Here is a 15,305-nt window from a genome sequence, read left to right as displayed (position 1 = left end):
CTTTACATTAAGAGGAAATCACGTTGCTTACCCAGGCGTTTGTGCTTCCTGCCTTTTGGTGCGATTGTTATGGGCTGCATTACGTGGGTGGAGAGGGGTGACTACATGGCTTGAACTGAATACTTCCCCTCCATTCAGTTCCATCGAGACAGTGCTATCTAGTGGCAGAAGATCCTACTTTTCCTGGATATTACCATATTAAAAATGGTTCTTTTAATAGCGGGATTTCCAGGGGATAGTGCAGGAGATATCCTGGTTATTGACGACATCATGTAATGGACCATGAGCTTCAGTGTGTGGCCAATCACGAGCATGCAATAAATCACTCATGTAGAGAAGCCCTAGGTAAATCTTTTTCAGAATATTGCCACTTTAAAACTGGTTCTTTTCAAGAGATACCATGGAAGACATCCGGGTTGTTGACAACATCATGCAAAAGACCTGCAAACTTTCATGAGTGCCCAATCACAAGTGTGCAATAAATCAATTGATTAGAGTAGCCCTAGGTGAACTCAAAAACACCATCACAACAAATTCAAAATGAATTATAAAGCACTCTGAGAAAGAGGCACACAAATGTCAAACATTTTCATGGGGAAAGAAAACTTTAGGGAAACTAGACGATAGATTTTGGCACAGCACCATGAAGCCAAATGGGAGGGGATTCAGGATAGACTAAAGAATGCATAATTAAACTATAGACTTCACTTTAAATCCATCTGGTGGAGATTATAGTTACCAACAGATGGATTTAAAGGGGGATGACACACTTTTATGAAGGATAAGGATATCAGTCTGGCTAGTCATGATGGCCATATGTAGGGATGAATGAAAATGTCAATTTTGGTTCCTCTACATTTGTCCTTTTTCTAATTTTTAGTTCATTCCTTCCAGTTCCTGCATCAATTTGTGACTTTTAAAAATGGAGGCATGAAGCTTCATAAGCATTTTCATGTGCATTTTTTGTCAGCAGTTTCCCTTTATATAACGTTATTTTGGTACAGTTATATACACAAATCAAAATGCAATCCTTTCAAATTTGCACTTCTCTGAATTTTGCAATGGAGTTTTCTAATGCGTACAAAAATGTATACATTAGAGAAAAGTGCACACAAAAATGTGTATATTCTTGAAAATAAAATAAAAATGCATCATATTAGGAACGTTACTGGCAAAAAAACGTGTATGGCAGGCAAAATTGAAGACAAAAATACATGTATTTGGGGAAACACATGCAAAACTGTGTACAGATTTTCATGCAAACATTAAAAAAACCTCAAAGTTGAGGAGAAATCACACTTAACATTGCGGGGGAGAGAGAGAGAAACTGAAATGGAGAGACCCATCAATTCTTAGATTTTAATTCCAAGTGATCTAATTTCTGAAAAATAAGACTACTTTATTTATTTATTTAAAACATTTCTATCCCACCCTATATCATTAAGATCTCAGATGGTGCCTATGTGCATAAATGCTATGTGCTACTGGCAAGCAGATATATTGGTCTTTTGGATTTATATGGGAAACTGAAGCACTGCCAAATGCTTGGTGGTGGCAACTGATGAATGAGGGAAACAGCTGAGGGAGCAAGCCTCAGTGGTTGGTCCCTGTTGGCCTCAGTCTCCCACAGAAATGGTCCAGTAGGGTACTTATTTGGGGAGGAAGAGAAGGGTATAGCTTGTTGGTCCAAGACAATGACGATCCAGATAAGCGATGGATAATTGATCTCACCTTCTGGCATGGGTCCTTGGTGTGCATAGTGATGGCCACCAATTTGGATGGCTTTAAAAGGGGGTTGCATAAATTGTGGGAGATTGCTTTGACCTCTCACTATTTTATTGCCTTGCCAAATGTTCCCAGTTTTTGCCCTAACTTGTCTGCAAGGCAAACCGGCAGTTCAGAAACAGTTCAGAAATTGAATACATATTCAATATATACACACTTCAGGTGAATATATTTCACTAGCATTAAACTTTGCTTAACTATGGCCCTCAAAGGCTTCCCCTAATGAACCTTAAGAGAGTATGAAAAAAGGATGAAGCAACGGATCATGATCAACATACCACAGTTTTCATACCTGTTCATTCTGGAGCAAGCTAATCCTTTGCGATTTCATGACTGACACATCTCTGCCACCCACAGGTATGGTTCTGGCTTGATCTCTGTTGTGTATTGAAAAATTCAGTCAGAGTGTCTCTAGCGGATGTCACAAAATCCAGTGAACGGATTTCCGAGGTTTATTTAGACAAGATGATGAAGCCATCTCTTTGGATAAACTGATTGCTTAACCAACTGCACGGAACACGAATGGCATAGGAAGGCTATGCCCAACAACGTGCCAGAAGTGAAGCTGCACCTTCAGCTCTTTGTATACACCTAACTACAGATTTTCTGCAGTTCACTGCAATACGTCACAATCAATTTGCAGCATCCCCCCACCCCCTCTCCCCTTGTACGAAAGCTGGTAGACTGCTGTGAGGTGAATGATTGACTCTCAAGCCATTCCAGTGGTAAAAGTGAACTGAGAGCAAGGGTAATCCATAGGATTTGCTGGCCCTGATGGAATTAAGAGGCAGCAGCAGGGCAGTTTACGAGGTTCTTCCACTGCCCATTTTATCTTCACAAAAACCCTGTGTCGTAAGTTAGGTTCAGAGGTAGTGACTGAACTAAGGCCTTAGCTAGACCAGGCTATATCCCGGGGCGAACCCTGGGATCGTCCCTGTGCATCCACATGTCCACATGACGCACAGGGGATCCCTGGATCAGGGAGGGATCGTCCCTCCCTTGCCCCGGGATATAGCCCTCCCCTTTTGGCCTGCTTTTTCCACGGTCCTAGGCTGAGCCCGAGACCGCAGAACATCTGGCCCATTTACGCGGCTTAACTCTGCTCTGCGAGATTACTCGCGTGGAGCCAGGAGCGCTGCGCCCATCAGGGTTAGGGTGGGGGCAGTGGAGAAATAAAATGAAATTTAAAATTTAAAACCAGTGAAATTTAAAACCTACCTTCAGTGCACGAGCGTTTGTGCGCTCCTCTCCCTATATATATATATATATATATATATGGTGGGGCACGACGCCTCTCTTCCTGAGGTCGTCGCGCCTTACGTGTAAATGAGGGCAAGATCTCGCATTAATCCCAATGCGAGGTCTCCCCTCCTCTCCCCCGGAACAAAAGGTAGATATAGCTAAGGCCTAAGTTTACCCAGTGAGATCTATGGAGGTTTGAATCTGGGTCTTGCCAATCCTGGTCCAATACTGTGCCCAGTCTTCTCCACCCTGGTGCTCTCCAGATATGCTGAACTGCAACAATGGTTAATGGTTGTGCTGGCTGGAGATGGAAACCAGTCCAATGCATCTGGAGAGCATCACATTGGGGAAGTCAGCTCTAACAACTATGCCACATTGGATAACCAAATGGAGCCAAATGGAGCCATCAGCAATAATGCAGAGGATCGTGATGTAAGTGGAGCTTTCTTTTGATCAAATGTGGCCAGGATTGGGCTCGCCCCATCCTCAACTATCATGCAATTCACGTATTCATTAGAAAAGAATAACAGCCTTTTCTATTCAAGGAAATCCCTAGGGTGCCTTTATGTACTTCCAATTTAGACTAGGTCAGGCTTTTCTCTGCTGAAACTTTATGCACTAAACTGATCAGACAGAACCCCCAGAGCATGAGATCATGGCTTTTCTTAATGATTGCAATTAACCTAAGCCAGTCCATTGAGAAATGTGTGCATCTGAACTCCATTCAGAACACCTAGCCATTGTGGAGGTCCTGCACTTCCCCATAGTCTGCAGGGGATGCCCTATACAAACCCATAACATCTGGGATGTCATGCAGGGGTGCCATTTAGGTAGGAGCCAGAGATGGAATTCCCTATCCACTGGTTTTACACATTGGCTGGTTCTCACATAATGGCCCAGCCGTGGTTTGGCTGACCTGAGCCCCAGCTTTGAACCCTTCCTTCCAGCTTCCCCTGATTTGAAGTGAGTTTTCAGTTGTGGTTTGGAAAGCAAGTGCTAATAAAGCTTTGCTGACATGGATATAAAAGGCAATGATGGTTTGCCTGGACAAGGAAGCCAGAAATCTTTATCTGAGCAAACAAGGAGAGGAGAAATGGGTGAGCAGGGATGGAAGAAATAGAATCATAGAATCATAGAATAGCAGAGTTGGAAGGGGCCTACAAGGCCATCGAGTCCAACCCCCTGCTCAATGCAGGAATCCACCCTAAAGCATCCCTGACAGATGGTTGTCCAGCTGCCTCTTGAAGGCCTCTAGTGTGGGAGAGCCACAACCTCCCTAGGTAACTGATTCCATTGGGATCAATTCAAGCTCACTGAAATGCTCAATAGTTCACTCTCTCCAGTTTTCATTTGTAACCGTTTTTGTTTCTTCATTAGAATGGGAAAGTTCACATTTTTAAAAAGTTTGCATTTTTTTAAAAAATGTGAATGCAAGTTCAGGAATTTGCAAACATTTTCAGAGAACATGCCCTCCTGTTGCAAACGGGTCATTTTTGAGTGATTTTTGAAATAAAACAATATTCTCGTACATCCCTATGTTTGAGTCTGTGGATCAGACACAGTGATCAACCTTGGTTTGCCTATTGTGTCTGCACCATTCCATTTACAATTGTTATAAACAATCAAATATTCCTACGTACTCTATGCACAATAAAGACACACATTGCTTTTCTTGAAATCAAGGCTGCCTCTTTGGTGTGTATTCATAATATTATTACAGCTATTAGGACATTATAAAAAAAAAATAGCCACAGCACAACTTCGCGTGCTCTTTGTTGTGTTGGGCATTTATGAAGAGATACAAGAAAGGCCTCAAGCTACAGATCCTTGTAGCAAATAAGGAGGGGCTGATCTGCTAGGCCAAGTAAAACAGAAGCAGGGATTCAGCCACAATGTTTAAGAGACTAATCCTATGTCCCCTAGATAGCATCTGAGGGGCCATAGGATGCTGCAGTTCTCCCCCAACCCAAGCTTCGACCTTGGAGGAGGACATTTGATTCTGGATTTCCCTCCACTCCCTCTCAACTGCTGTGGAAAGCCCTGTGGTGGCTTCTCTTCTGAACTCTGAACTCCAACCTCAGGAAGAGTAGAGAGAGAGAGAGAGAGAGGAGGAGGAAGGGAGGGAGGGAGGGGGCATGACAGTGGGTGGAGCATGGAGAAGAGAAGTCAGGGATATGCCAGATCCAGAGGCCTCATAGCCCCAGCCCCCGTCACCAGTAAGGTGAATGAGCTTCATGGGCTCAGAAGCCCGTCTAGCAAAAAAACCACGGATGGAGAATAGCCTCTGCCATTCCTCCCACCTTGCTGGCAACAGTCTTGAAGTCCTTTGTAAAATGGATTTCAATCCCATACTCCAGATTTCATTTGTTTTAAAGGCACTCTTGGCTAGGTAAGCCTGAGCGTGCTCACTTGGAGGTTTGCCCCATTGAGCACAGTGGGATTTGCTTCTGAGTAAACTGACATAGGATGGTACCACATGAGATCCAATCACTTGGCTACAGAACTTGCATCTTCATTAGAACTGAAATTCCAGGAGTTACAGTAGATCAATGTTGAAGAATAGCTTTGTTTGTCAGGTACTGAGAAATAGAACGGTCCTTCTGCTGAAAACTAAGCCATTGTTTTGCTTAGTAACCACCTGAAATGTTTACATTTCCATTGGCAATGGTAATAACAGAAAATCTTATCTTGCAGCAAATCCAACAAACCATTTCAACACACAAGAACTATGTCTGCAAAGCCGTCATGTCTTCTGTGCCTGCGAAAGGCCTTCTTTGAGAGACACAACAGCAGAGAGGGTGGGGGAACCCAACGGTTTGTTTTTCTGGTTCTGGAAGACAAAATATTCTGTATGTTGTTCTACAGTGTGCATTAGCCTGCTGAAAAGTAAGATGAAATATTTGTTTTATGAGAATGAGGAAGAGGAATCCTTCCCTCCACCCTTTACCAATCTTCTCATCAGCATGCTGATCTCTTGGCCTAATTCCTGGCTCTTCTGCTGTTGAATCTACTGGTATATGGAGAGCAAAGGTTGGCTAGGGTGACCATATGAAAAGGAGGACAGGGCTCCTGTATCTTTAACGGTTGCATAGAAAAGGGAATTTCAGCAGGTGTCATTTGTATATATGGAGAACCTGGTGAAATTCCCTCTTTATCACAACAGTTAAAGCTGCAGGTGCCCTGCCCTCTTTTAAAACTGGTCACTCTAGTATAGCTCCTGCAGCTTTAACTGTTGTGATGAAGAGGGAATTCCACCAGGTTCTCCATATATACAAATGACACGTGCTGAAATTGCCTTTTCAATACAACTGTTAAAGATACAGGAGCCCTGTCCTCTTTTTCGTATGGTCACCCTAAGGTTGGCAAAGTGGGGTTGGGGAGATAGAAAGGGGTAGATTTTGTGTGTTTTTCCTGAATTATTTTGATGTGAAAAGTGATCACAGGTAGTGAGTATAGGGGGAAGGGTAGCAGCTTAGATTTCCTAATGTAATTGGCTACAAGTTTGTGAACTGTCCTGAGGGCTTCAGCTGTTGGATGGTATAGAAATGTAATAAATAAATAAACACATTGCTATGCTTGGCAGAAAGACACCTTGCTCAGAGAGGCCAGGTGTCCTACTTTACAGAGGACAGTCCTGTATTTGAAGGTGTTCTCTGTCTGAAGGCAGGACCAGCCCAAGACATTTTGCTGCCTGAGGCACTGCAGTAAATGGCATCCCTACATCCACCCACATCAAAGTGGATAGTATCCAAAGCTAGCCAAGTTGTTCTGGCACATGAGGCAAGAAAAAAATCCTCAAGCCAGTGGAGGCTGGTGGCTCCGATTTTGGTGAGGCTGTACATCCAGTCTCGGTTTCAGTCAGAACTGGGCAGAACTCTAAAGGACCTATCTCCAAAATAACTTTGGCACCTTGGATAGCTCCTTTAGCATTCTGACTGACACACAGAATGGATTTACAGACCCACCGAAGTTGGAGCCATTAGCCTCCAATGCCACAAGCACCTCTCCCCCTCCATGGCACTAAAAATACAACAACAACAACAACAACAACAACAACAACAACAACAACAACAGATGAAGGGCTTCTTCACATGAGCAAAATAAGGCACTCTCATGACTGGCCACTTATGAAAGTTCACAGGTCCTTTTGACAACATCAGCAACCTCCAGTACGTCTCTCTCATTTCCCCCCGTTAATTCCATTTTTAACCCACCTACCCACCCCTGATTCTGCTGAAATATCTTGGGATTTCCTACTGTGTACAAGGGGTATTGTGCTACAAAGCACCCACTAGAGGGCACTGTCCCATTCAAGTCTATGAGCAGTGACAGGTGGGGAAGTTTTCAATTAAAGACCATGTGGTTGCCCCTCTCCAGCCATGTAATGCAGCCCCATTACGATTGCACAAGAGACACAGGAAGCAAAGCCCCAGTAAGGAAACATGATTTATCCTTAATCTAAAGAAGCCGTATATAACTAATACATCTAACATCTGCTCTGACATCCAACATCTGCTGCCTGAAACGGCTTCCTAATAGTAGGGCTGGCCTTGTTCAAAGTCTAGTTTAAAGGTAAATTAACATAAGAAGGCAGGGCGGGGCAGGGGGTAATAAACCATGAGCACCTGGAGAGTAGACTAAGCAGGCACACAGGTCACCTGGCTGTACTCTTCCCTCGGAATGTGTGGCCCTCCAGATGTGGTTAAGACGTGGCCTCCATCAGCCCTAGCCAGTGTAGCCAATGCATGTACAGTTGAGTAAATGCCATCACTCCTTGCCAGGGAAGCTCCGTTGCACAGCGCCTCCCTTGCCAATGTTCCACTCCATGTGTAGATGATGGGGGTGTGGATCTGGCAGAGAGAATCCTGTGGTGCCTTCTACCCAGTGGCTATATACGAAGGTGTAGCTCTTCTGAACAGCCCTTACATCTCTTCTTTTTAAACACCCACCCACCCGCATGCACATGCACACCCCATTTCTTTAACTCCATGAAGATGTCTTCTCAACTAAGTATGTTTGGATAGCTATATCCCACTTTGGTTGCAATATCTAAATTAGGGATTCAGTAGTGCATTTAAACACCAATTAATTTTAAATTCAGCATAACCTTTTAAAATTAGAGCCTATTGCTTCAGATGCGAAAGTGGAATAGCTGGCCCTAAGCCGCATGAGGCACTTAATAAAATGTTAAATCTCAACAGTCCTCCTTTTTCAAGGCATTACAAAGGGCACGGGAAAATGAAGGGTACATAATGACAAATAGCTCACAGACTTTATCACAAGAGTAAAACCGTTGCATGACTCAAAGGATCAAGCTAAACATTAAATCAAATATATAGCATGCCATCTCCTTTCTGTGTTTTTTTAAACCCCAAAGTATAGGTTCCCCCAATCCAGATTGGAACCTCAGTGCATAGGGAGAGGAAGTTTAATACTTCTATCCCTGGCCATGACCCCACCCCCTGTTTGGCCTCTGATGTGGCAGTTAACAATAGTACAAACACTCCTTTGAGGAGGTTATTATCAGTAACTGCTGGGCAGGAGAGATTTGTGTGTGTGTGTGTTGCAGCTGGGGAGGGAAGGGTTACACCACTCATCCCGTACACTGTGGTCCTAACCTCTACAGGGCCGTCACACTTACTTTTGAGTAACACAGAGAGAGATTGGTACACGATAGATTCAATACAACATGCAGTTTGCCTCTCAGTAGGTGGATACAGAAAGCTCACCTAAGGCCTGGGGCCTGTCTTCAGGGTGCTGGGTTGCCACTACCTCCCTCCAAAACCCTGCGGTTTCCCTATCCTGGGGTGGCATCAGGTAAACCCAATGGCGAGGAGGGAGGATGGGGTTTCTGGTGGCTATCTGGGTACTGAAGTCTCCCCCTGTCCTCTTCCTGGTGGAAGGCGACCAATCGTCAGTCACCTTTCACCAGGGACTGTCCCCGGATTGGCCCTGGAGTGATATCAGACTGCGGAAGAGCCGTACTGACATTGCTGCCATAGAAAAAGTCAACGTAAATCCCTGACTTATTCAATCCGCAGCTTCGCGGGAAAGCCCCGCAGTGGCTGCAAAGCTGCGCCTGCGTCATATGACTGATGCAGCACAGATCCACAGCCACCACAGGGCTTATCCCGCAAATAGGGGTAAGCCCCCTGGATTTCCTGTGCCTTGGCATTCAGCAGGCATGTGGTGGGGAGCAGAGAGAAGTGGGAGGAGAAAGAAGCAATCCCATGGTCTTTGGGTGAATGTGCAAGGGACAATAGAATGGGTTGGAAAACCCCTCCTAGATTGGAGAAAGTGCTCTGACTTTGGAAGGGGAAATCAGAGATCCTCCCCCCCCCTCTTAACCCCTCACAGCAGTGCAAAGAAATCAGTGCCGGCTGACTTTGTGAGATCGGAAGGTCCTCCTCATAGAGATGGAAGTGGGGCTGTTCTGGTGGGCAGAAAGGGGAGGAGACTGGAAAGGCCAGGATATTATTTATCCTGAGACTCGTCCAGCCTCCTTCCCTGCCTGTCCAAAGTGCTGTCGCTAGACAGGCTGAAAAGCCTTGTCAGAAGCACTGTGTTACTGAATATCTGCTGCTGGGAACCACCAACAATTGTTTCAAGCCCTGCTTGTGGGTGTCCCCCTGGCACTGAGTTGGGGAGCAGGATTGGGGACTGGATGGACCATTGGTCTGATCCAGCAGAGCTCTTATATTCTTGTGGAATCATTGATTTGGAAGGTATCTTGGAGATAATCTTGTCTGACCCCCCAGGTCAATGAAGGCTCTGCCATGGAGGATGCAGCTACAGCATCCCTGATAGAAGGCCTCTGCTTAAATGCCCCCAACAAGGGAAAGCCCCCCTCCTGCCCCTGTCCCCACATCCGAAGGCAATCTGTTTTACTGTGGGGCACTGTCAGGAAGTTCCTCCTAATGTTTAGCTGGAATATCTGTGACTCTGCAACTTCCAACCATGGGTCCCAGTCCTGCCATTTGGAGCAACAGAGAACATGTCTGTTCCATTCCACATGACAGCCATTCAGATATTTGAAGCTGCTATCATGTCTCCCCTTCCTTTTATTTATTTATTGCATTTATACCCCACCGCTTTTTCTCCAAGGAACCCAAGGTGGCATACATAATCCTCTTCCTCCTCTCCATTTTATCCTCACAACTTCAAACCTGTGAGGTAGGTTGGGCTGAGAGCCTATGATCGGCCCAAAGTCACCCAGTGAGCTTCCATGACCGAATGGGGACTAGAACCTGGATCTCCCAATTCCTAGTCCAACATTCTAGCCACTACACCACACTGGCTTCTCTTTTCCAGGCTAACTGTATGGCCCAGGGTGTGTAGTGGCAGGGATTTAAAAACTGCCATCTGTGTCCCACTACTTTACTAAGATCTTGGTTGTAGCATGTTCATTGCTGGTATGACAAGCATAATTTTCCTCGTGTTGAAAACCTAAAAATTCATGCCCCAACATAGCATGAGTGACTCTGAAAATGATGTTTGTCTTGAGAAGTGCTTTTCAGACTTGGCACAGGCAACCATGAGAGGAAGAAAGAAAATACTATATGTTTTGTATGTGATTATATCTTTCCTGAGGTGGAGCTATCCTGGTAGGAAGGAACATGAGGCAAAGAGATCAGGTGTAGATAAAAGGGAACGCTTTTGCCATAAGGTTAAAATTACACGGGGCCACATGAGGGAAAAACATTACAGAGGTATCATATGAGAAGCTGTCCCCGTTGAAATTCATCCTCTTATGCAACCATTAAGATACAAAAAGTCCTGTCTGGTATTGAATGAAAACATATACGTCAATGGTAGCAGCTGCTGAATAGTTGCTAGACTGACCGAAGCCCTATTCAGAAGAATGTCTCATCAGCTTCTGCTGTGGGCTTCCCCTGCCGGCCCTCGGGATTCCACGGTTGGCGAATAAACTCATTCATGTCATGGGAAAGGAATTAATAAAAGCTGGGACTAAAGAGTTGTCATCACTGAATGTTACCTAAAAGGAAACGTTGAGGTGAATTTGGTGGTTTCTACATGAGAAAACCATCTGAGGGAAGTCAAAAAATTTGAGTGAAATGCCAAGACTTTTCAGGTGCTTGTAGAATGATTTGTTAGCACTAACTGTACTGTAGTGCTAAAATAGCTGTATTCCCATTCAAGAATAACAGTGCAGTGAGATAGAAATGGTGTGGTGGATTTAATCTTTTATCTGGTGTTTGCCAGATTCTAGAAGGGCGGCCATGTTAGTCAGCTGTAGCACAAGCAACCTGTCGCACCATAAAGGCCAACATTTCCATTGTGCTTTGACTTACGTGGGCCAGAGTCAAGTTTGTCAGAAACAGATTTGGTGCTTGCCCCGTTTTGTGCCTTTGAAATAAACTGTGTATATATCATTCGATTTTTCACCAGCTGAATGTGTGAATTGCCTCCTTTAAAAAGAAAGGATGAGAATTTTAGAAGACAGGGAAAGTTTATCGGTGGTGTTTGATCAGGGGCAACTCCAGAAAAAAGAAATTAGTTTGGGGAGTTAAGGTGAGTAAAGGATTTTGCTATATATGTTAAATACAAATACACGGTGATTGAAAGCTGGGGAAGTGATGGAGTAGCGGAAAACATTTGGGGAGAAGAACTTGCCATTCCCATTACTTCTTGGAGTCACCCCTGTGTTTGATCCATAATGGTTGTTTCACCGATGGAAGTTATCACCTGGGGGGGATCTACACTACTGCTTTAAAGCGCTTTAAAATGCTTTATAACAGTTTTGACAACTGTTGGGGCCCAGGACACACTGCATATACAGGTTTCAAAACGTTTTCAAAGTGCTTTAAAGCGCTTTAAAAGCAATCGTGTAGATCCTCCCCTGATCTTGCAGCCATCAAATGATGAATATGTATGAACCAGCACTTAATTATGTTTCTACCAGTCAGCGCTCAGGCTATACAGCCTGCATTCTGTAGCCACTGAGCACACCCAATCCTCATTGCGCTGTATTTGGCTTTAGTTTTGTGCACTTAGGTCCACCACACCACCCCCCAATTTCTTTTTCTCCTTTTGCAACCCATCATCTCAGTACGCTGATGGCTCTCTCTTGTTTTTTAGAAGCCCTATTTTGGCGACATAGTCATCATAACTGAGCACCTGAGCACCTATTAGAATATGAGATCACTGGCTACTGATGGCAGAAATTGCACAATAGTATGTTTTGTATTTGGGGTATATATATTTTTGATGCTTATAAAAAATCAGAAACTTGAACTTAGTGGTCTGTGTTGCCATTACAAATACTTACTTGTTAGGAAGAACAATATATATATAAAGAACTACCAGCTTTCCCAAGTCTCCCCTGTTTTGTAATCCTTGCCCTTTACTGGTTTGCTCAAGTAATCTCCAACCTTGCCTTTGTCTTTCGACAAGGTCTCTCTTTGAACTCTGGAGTCTACACGATCAGCTCCTACACTTTCAGGAGGCAGACAGGGTTAAGGTTTTGACCTGTTTAATATGTTCCTTCTGAATATGCTCAGCCAGAGAACATAGCATTTATAAACATTTTAGAGGTTTTGAAACCATCCATTTATTAGAACTAAGTGAAAACCATATAACCTGGGGAAGCAGGGGTCCCATAGAGTTTATTAAGGGGAAAAACCTGCACAAGCCAAATAAGTATTCCAGCTTTGGCTAGAACTGTTAGAAAAATTGTTACGAGGAATAGATAAGAAGAATGGATAAGAATAAACTGTCCTCTCCTAGCAATTGGCACAGTTTACTGACACAGAACAGGATGTTCTTATTAATTTGGTTTCCTTGACTCTGCAAGCTTGGTGACAGCATATGCCTATAGGGGCTTTAGGGCCTATAGGATTCAGATTGCTATAGGGGCTTTAGGGCCTATAGGATTCAGATTGCTGGATAGCACACTTTGAGCCCATTGCAGTGGTTGATTTCAATGTGTAATGTGCCAGAAGTTTTCCCACATATCCAGTGAAGTCAAGCAATTTCCAGGGCATCCCTCCAAGCTGGCTAACAATAGAGGTCTCTGACATGTCACAGTGGCCTGGTTCAGACAACACGCTAAACCATGCTGCTTAACTACAAAATGGTTAAGGGAATGTAGGGTGACCATATGGAAAGGAGGGCGGGACTCCTGTAACTTTAACAGTTGTATAGAAACGGGAATTACACAAGGTGTCTTTTGCATGCATGCAGCACCTGGTGAAATTCCCTCTTCATCACAACAGTTAAAGCTGCAGGACTTATATTAGAGTGACCAGATACAAAAGAGGGAAGGGTTCCTGCAGCTTTAACTATTGTGATGAAGAGGAAATTTCACCAGGTGCTGCATGCATACAAATGACACCTGCTGAAATTCCCTTTTCCATACAACTGTTAAAGATACAAGAGCCCTGTCCTCCTTTCCATATGGGCCGGATCTACACTGCTGCTTTAAAGTGCTTTATAACAGTTTTGACAACTGTATATGCAGTGTGTCCTGGGCCCCAATGGTTGTCAAAACTATTATAAAGAGCTTTAAAACAGTAGTGTAGATCCTGCCATGGTCACCCTAGGAATGCATTAATCTTAATGCATTCCCTTAACCATTTTGTGGCTAAGCAGCATGGTTTAGCGTGTTGTCTGAACCAGGCCATAGTGATGCAGGTCAGCATCACTGTGAACATGAGCAATGTACTCAAGACCTCCACATCTATTCAGGCCTGACACCCAAACCAGACCCTGCAATCTGAGTACCCAATGAGTTCCCCAAGCCAATGTGGAAGTTTTGCAGGATCTCTCTCTCTCTCTCTCTCTCCCTTAAAAATCCATTTCCTCCAAAACATTATTAGACTGCAGGGTGATTCTATTCATCGTTATTTTAAAATTTTGTTTACATCTTTTAGCAAGATGAAAAGGGGAAGTGAGGTATGGCATAGTTTAACTATAGTTAAACCAACATTGAAAATGTAGTGATGGCCACCAATTTGGATGTGTTTTTTTTAAAGGGATTGAACAAATTCCTGGAAGAGGAGGCTATAGATGCCACCATGCTTCTTCCAGTATCAGAGGCAATATGCCTATGTACACCAGTTGCTGGGGAACATGGGCTGAAGGGTGCTATTGCACTCCTGTCCTGCTTGTGGGTTTCCTATGGGCAGCTGGTTGGCCAATGTCTGAGCAGAATGCTGGACTAGATGGACCCTTGGTCAGATCCACCTTGGCTTTTCTTATGTTCTTATAGTCCATGGTATTATATTAAGCTATGGTATTCGTGAATCTTAGGAGGCAATCCTATCCAACTTGCAAGTAAATTCCATTGTACCCAATGGGCTCTACTTCCAATTTAGTAGACATGGAAAAGATCAAGCCACATGAGGGGCACATGTTAATGAATAAACTTTCCAGTATAACTGTAGAGAGAGAATGACTGGAATTAATAATCAAGTATTACTTTAAAATTGCAGCTTGTGTCATATAGAATATAGATGGCTCTCTAGCTAAAACTTTCTCAACACCATCAGGAGTATTGTCAAGGGCATCGGACAGAGAAATGCTTTTGTTTCTCCTCAAATTCTGAACAACCATATATCTGTGATTTGGTAGTGATTTTTAGAACCCCACTTGGACACTGGACAACAAAGTTTATGACAATCTGAAATGAATATTCTCATGATTAAAACTTTTGCTTTAAGGCTGCAATCCTATACCCACTTACCTGGCAGTAAGCTTCATTTAAATCAATGAGACTTACTTCTGAGTAGGCATATATAGGGTCATGTTGTTAGAATCGTTTTAAAGACATCTTTGATCAATCATATATTGGTGGAATGTCTTGTATAATCTAACATGTTCACAATCCATTCTTATGCTTGAGAATCAAGGAACAGTCCATTTTTTTTCTTGTCCTATCTTAAGTACATAAGATAAATATTTCTCTTCATTCAGTTGATCTCATTGTTCTTTCTTTCTTTCTTTCTTTCTTTCTTTCTTTCTTTCTTTCTTTCTTTCTTTCTTCTGCCATTCTTTAAATATTTGGAAGCTGCCAAGGCTCCCCATGTCCAGTTGCTTCAACCATTCCTCACATCAGGAGGCAGACATACACTTAGGATGGAGTCTTCAATCCTTTTGACCTCAGATGGTTATATATGGACACCCTCAGCAAATGGTGTTTAGAGGTAAGTTACACATATTTACAGAGAGCCTTCTGCTTTCCGCAGAGATAACCTATCACAGTCTGAATGATTAAGTCTCTTGAGATAACAAGAGGAGTTGGAGCCTGCAAACCAGAT

At 43.6% G+C, this 15,305-nt stretch overlaps 1 long non-coding RNA gene across 1 annotated transcript in view; it reads left to right on the top strand.

The window, feature by feature from the left end:
* The window catches only part of LOC134395858 (uncharacterized), an 86,109-nt gene extending 79,630 nt beyond the window's left edge, over positions 1-6,479 (top strand). The window contains exons 3-4 of the long non-coding RNA XR_010025231.1: positions 5,722-6,057; positions 6,386-6,479. This is a non-coding gene — a long non-coding RNA (uncharacterized LOC134395858). The remainder of the gene's footprint in view (positions 1-5,721; positions 6,058-6,385) is intronic.
* The last annotated feature ends 8,826 nt before the right edge of the window (positions 6,480-15,305 follow it).

The sequence above is a fragment of the Elgaria multicarinata genome, chromosome 3, assembly GCF_023053635.1.
Source record: "Elgaria multicarinata webbii isolate HBS135686 ecotype San Diego chromosome 3, rElgMul1.1.pri, whole genome shotgun sequence".
Lineage (NCBI taxonomy): Eukaryota > Metazoa > Chordata > Lepidosauria > Squamata > Anguidae > Elgaria > Elgaria multicarinata.
This window is presented reverse-complemented; position numbering and strand designations above follow the sequence as displayed.